Source organism: Anopheles bellator, chromosome X (genome assembly GCF_943735745.2).
Source record: "Anopheles bellator chromosome X, idAnoBellAS_SP24_06.2, whole genome shotgun sequence".
Classification (NCBI taxonomy): Eukaryota; Metazoa; Arthropoda; class Insecta; order Diptera; family Culicidae; genus Anopheles; species Anopheles bellator.
In genome coordinates, this window is record NC_071287.1 from 12,005,825 (window position 1) to 12,011,941 (window position 6,117).

Genomic DNA, 6,117 nt, shown 5'->3' on the forward strand with positions numbered 1-6,117 from the left:
ACCCTCCCCCCCCCACAGAGACACTGTTGCAATATGACCAGTTTTTCCGAAGAAACAGGCCACCATTTTCTTTGAAGTGCTGTAATAATCCACGTCGAAAGTCGTAAAAAATCATCGCTCGAAAATGTTCACGATTCAGTTCCATTTTTTTGCCGAGACGAAACTTTCAACTAAATATAAAATAAACAAATAGCGTCCGTATGACAAAATGTTCTGAGTACGTATGCCGTCAAAAATGTCAAACTTTACGATGGAACCATCAGATGGACTCACATGACATCAGTGTTGCCAATTCCCGAAATATAAATAGTGACCTTCGTATTTGTTCCGCTGCATGAGCAATGATTTGGCAGCACAGGGGTTAAGTTATTATGAAAGTATTGAAAATAAAGCTCTCTGAGGGGATCGCTCCTATAGTTCTATCGAAGTTCTATCGACACGGAATCATGGAACTACCTAAAATATGGTAAAATGTAGTAGCTAACGACGGACAACACTTTCATTACGGTAGGCATACGTTTTGTTTTTGTAGCTAGGTCACAAATGTCGGTCAAAAACGGCACGAATTAATTCACACACCCAATAGTTAGAATCCATTTTACTAAATCTAAAAGCCAGATTGAACTTGCCCGCAGAGCAAAACCCAAGCCACACCATCAGAGATCCTTTTCCAAAGTTACGTGTGAAGAAGTACTCCGGATCTTTGCGTAAATCGCGCCAATAGCCTTTTGAACCGTCGGTCCCATCGAAATTAAACTCGTCAGAAAAGATCACCTACAATAAAAAATCAGAAAACGGAATCAGTTTTTTTATACAAAATATGCTCTTCAAATAGCAGAAGAAAACCCAAAGAAACCATGTCCCACAGATTTGGTGCCTTGGTCATTTTTGCTCGAGTTATATTCGGGCTATTTTGCAAAACCTTGCAAATAGCACATCTGCTCACTGGCAGATCTAGTGTAGATTTGATTTTTGATAGCGATATTGTCGAATTTGACGCCAATTTAACAATATTCCGCTTGGTTCTCATCGACATCTTAGATTTTTTCGAAGTACGTTGAGCAGTTGCATACTGTTTAGTATCCTTTGAGTAATTACGGATCTCTTTATTCTTCGAGCCATTTCTCGAATAGCAACATCCTTCAACCTATATGCCTCTATCAATCCTTTTTCTTTTTTACGTAGAATACTTCTTTTTGGCATATTTAAGTAAATCTCTTGTAAAACTCGTTATGAAAACTACTCTCGGAAGCAAACCTCAAAGTGCGGCTATAGAAACTTGACAGTACCTATATCGTATTTGGTCGAAAAAAGATGGAAATCATAAAACTTCAATTCAACCAAATAGTTTTATTCATTTGTCTTTTGCCTATTTTGTTTTTATTGCCTATTTAAAAAAGTCCCAAAACCAGAAGTTGAGTTGAGACGTTGAAGTTGAAAGACGGTTTAGAAGATTCGTTTAAAACGTGGGTGCGGCTATAGAAAGTTGACAGAGTGTATAGACAGTGCAAATACAGTCGGCGCGGGTTAAGTAAGAACGAAAGAATTAAGTAGGACATTGACTTTAAGCCACGCACTTGAAGCAATTCTACTGAAGCTTAATTATCATAACAAATGCCACAATGTCTGCGATTGCCCCAATTCGAATGGCAACCTGACGGTATCAATGGAATGCAACACTACGATGCATCCTGTGCTTACAATTTACTGTGTGGAATAATAATTTCGATGACAATGAGCATCATTCCCTTCACTGAACGGATGATACCTGATACCTCAAAGAAGCAGGGGTATTATGTTTTGAAAATGAATGATAGGCACATTAAATGTCCGTGTTCAAACATACGGTCGCAAGCTTGGTACATTGGGTCAGTTTTTCTTTTTAATTTGGTAACTATGTTGAATAATTTTCAACAACTTCATTCAATGGATTTTTAAGTAATGACGTTACTAGGTATTTTTCTTATGATGTTAGAATTAATAGCACAGACACCGTTTTTTGTTTCTCATATACCCCTCATTGATCGTTTGTTAATTTTGTATGATATTTGAAAAATCACTCTGAATGAATTCATTGGGAGACGATATAAAACTACAGACATTTTAAAGTTCCAACACCCATCAATTGTTGACCGAAATGCACGGTGTATCCATAGTTAAGCCATTGTACACGAATGTTCGTTTTCACGTCAATTTCTGCGCTTTGTACCATACAAGTGATGTTTAAAGACAAGCCTTAAGATCATCAGCTGGTAGATAGAATCGAAACTCTAAGCATGTAGATAATATTTGCACAGGTGATTTCTGCCGAAGGTTACCTGATAGTAAAACAATTGCTCCAAACATAAACTTACTTCCGTTTAAATTTGATCTTATTTAAAATCTGAAGCAAGCGATTTAACGCTTCTAAAAGTTTGTTGTCCGCCATTATACATTCCTCTCACATTCATTACTTATAACGCCTCGTCCACACTATGAGTTTTTTCTACAGGTTTTTTGCTATGCCATCGTCAACACTTGCAGCTTTTGCGCGAAAAATCCGTGAGCTCCAGTGAGTGAAATTTAATTGCAATGACAGTTCGTCTTTTTGCTTTGATTTTTCAGTTTCCTTTCCTTCTCCTTCTATTGCCATCTTTGTCACAATCTGATCTGCTGTCGAAAAACTAGCCATATTTTTGGATACCAAAAAAAACTTGTCGAAATTTGGAGTAAACTGTTAAATTGAAAAAAAATATTCCGAATCGGGAAAATAACCGATAAACATAAGAACTCAAATCCTTTTCAAATCTCAAAATCAAATCTTCTGTCGGTGAAGCGGACAAGAGCACTATTGATTTACCTACAGATACCAACTAGAGCCAAGAACGAAGCATATGATAATATGCGAAGAACTGCCAACAGACTTTGCAGAAGAAAGAAAAGAATCCTGGCCGACCGACAATTAGAAACAATGAACGCTGACTTTCAAAACAACAACACAAGACGGCCTATAAAACCGTAAACATGTATAAGAAGGGTTTCACGCCTCGTACAATACTGTGTAAGGACGCAGTTGGAAATATCATAGGAGACATGGCAAACATAAAAGAAAGATGGGTTGATTATTTCTCAGAATTACTAAACCCCAACTTCAACACCGACATAACCAATCGGGACAGGGACACAAAGGGAACGAAAAAGTCACTCATATTCTCCATACTGAGACGAAATATCTGAGAGCCGATTCGTTTCTCACCAGAGGCCAGAAAGAAAGCGCAACACTGAACAACTTTTTTGTCTCTGTCACGCTAATGTAGCATCCAGTCCGGCACTCCAACGTCAAACTGTTACTGGGGGGCTACATGAGGTGTTCCGTAATGTTTTTGTCATTACAGATTAATGCCAAACTGCTGCGCCTCTGTCAAAACGTTTACGGGTCGGCCGAGGCGTAAACCCGAGCGTAATTATTGTTTTCAAACGCTTTGCTTACAAACAGAGGATAATTTAAGTTCTTATTTGCTGGTATAGCAACAAAATCGGAAAAAAACAGAAAAAAAAATTCAGAAATCAATTAATTTCTCTTCTATTTCCATTTTCTTGGACCAAAAACACGAACGTAAACACGTTTGACATTTCGTTTTTCAATTTTTGGTGCCACACGAAGCGTAAACGTTTTGACGTTACAAATTAATTTTACGCTAGTTTTCACGCTCCGTGTAGCCGCCTAGTTAGAAACCCAAAAAACCCAGTGAACAATTTCGCTCTTCTCACTTCAAATTCCACAGCTCATCCACAGCTCATTCGCTTCTCATCCGCTACTTCGAAGACTATTTCCCATATAGCTTATATGGGGGAATCGCTGTGAGCAGTCGTTAGGTCCAAGGAGTGAGCAGTCGATTGAATTCTCTTACCAAACGGCCCCCTGCCTCTCACCTGTGTGTTCTCTCGCTTTTTTCGTCTTCTTTCTCCCATATTCCCCCTAACCAAAATCAAACAGTTCGTATTTGGTCGGTACATTTCGGTATATTTTCTCTCTCTATTTTCGGTTCGCGTACACTCTTCACTCTTCACTAGCGGTTCGTTCACAATTTGGTGCGTAGCTGCCTTCGACGCCTTAGACGCGTTGTAAAATGCATTGCATTGCATTGCATTTGCATTCGAATCCTTTGCATCCCAGTTTAGTTGGACATCTGAAACGAGCAAAGCGAAAACATTTCAACATTATTTGGGTGTCACTGAATACTGTCCAATAAACTTACCTGGATTATTTCTATCAGGATCACACTAAGTCCAGAACAGATGTTAAAGACAGACTGTCCGACCCTCGGAACTTCGGGACTTTGCCCCGATCTCGCTATCTCTGTTATTTCTATTCCTTTTTCTTTCTCTCTACCGTTCGTCTTCCACCTGCAAACTCACGGCGATTTCAAAACTCACGGGGATTTCTTCCGCTCTTTCCCCGGCAACCAACGATCGCGGCTAATGCGCACTTCGTGCGCTGCGAGATCGCCCTCCCCCGGCCTCGTCGCAGGCAGAGGGGCGTTCAATCTCACTCGTCTCAGCCTTCCTCCGCCGCGTCGCAGGCAGAGGGGCAACCTCGGGCTCTCAAAATTGTTCGCTGGGAAAAAAATCACTCAATTTTTCATTTTTTTAGCCGAGGATTTCGACTCGTGAAATGCCCCCTCTCAGTATGGCCGTTTAAAGACTGTAAAAGCTGCTTTATTGCTTCTATAGCCCTAAAAGCCGTCGTAGCCCTAAAACGGGAGGCGCTCAGCAGGGGTACCTTTTTAGTGCAGTTTGTTTTTGTCTCATATTTTTTTCTTTCTCCCTAAATCTTCTCCCTCAGATTGAACTGTCAGATCGTTCTGCTGTTGTAAACAATGTTTTGTATTTATTCATAACCACAAATGTTTTACAATTATAATATTTCCACTATTGTTTCACTTTTACGCCAAGCACATGCACTTTTCACTGATCTCTACGTGTACGTAGAGTGTATCCATCCATATATCCTGTACCATCCGCCGTATCGTCATTGCATAGTACGCTGCTAATGGTCGGCTGAAAATGTAAATAGATGCGGTGCCCTTTCACGATGTAGAAGTAAATACTTATCGAGAAATGCTTCTCGATGCTTAAATTTACTTACCGAAATAAGCAACAGCTTAGAATTAACTATTAAACACTATTTTTACACCGATGATGCGTAGTCGATTTGCTTGCGTCGTACTTTGTGCGGTTCTGAAACTTTCTAACAGTTTGACATTGGAGTGCCGGACTGGATGCTACATTAGCGTGACAGAGACAAAAAAGTTGTTCAGTGTTGCGCTTTCTTTCTGGCCTTTACTGGAAAACGAACTGTCATTTCACTCACTGGAGCTCACGGATTTTTCGCTCAAAAGCTGCTAGTGTGCACGCTGGCATAGCAAAAATCCAGTAGAAAAAACTCAGTGGGGACGATGCGTGACGGCGATGTCACAGTTTCAAGAGCATTGTCCATGCACTTGACTCTTACTGCGAGGACAGACGATGTGTAACGTAAAGTTTTTGGCATTACAGATTAATGGCAAACTGCTGCGCTCCTGTTAAAACGTTTACGGGTCGGACGAGGCGTAAACCGGAGCGTAAATACTTTTTGCATACGCTTTGTTTACAAACAGAGGATAATTTAAGTTCTTATTCGCTGCTATAGCAAAAAAAAATCGAAAACAAAACAGAAAAATATATTCATGAATCAATTTATTTCGTTTCTATTTCTATTTTCTCAGACCAACAATACGAACATAAATACGTTTGACATTTCGCTTTTATATTTTTGCTGAAACACGAAGCGTAAACGATTTGGCAATAAAAATTAATTTTACGCTAGTTTTTACGCTTCGTGTGGTCTCCCAGTTATGGTTATCTAAACCATGCCTTGAATAAATTGTCTGTCGAATACATCTTTCTTCTTATCCGGCTACAGTCACCGAACGGTCTTGGCCTGCACCAGAGACTATGATAATCTCTATTGCTTTCCCAAACCCGCTGCTGAACCTGTAGCGTGCTGCGTGACAAAGAAGACCCAGTGGACAAAAATGAGTGCCCGAGCTACCCGAACAAAAAAGTCACTCATATTTTCTATAGTGAGACGAAATA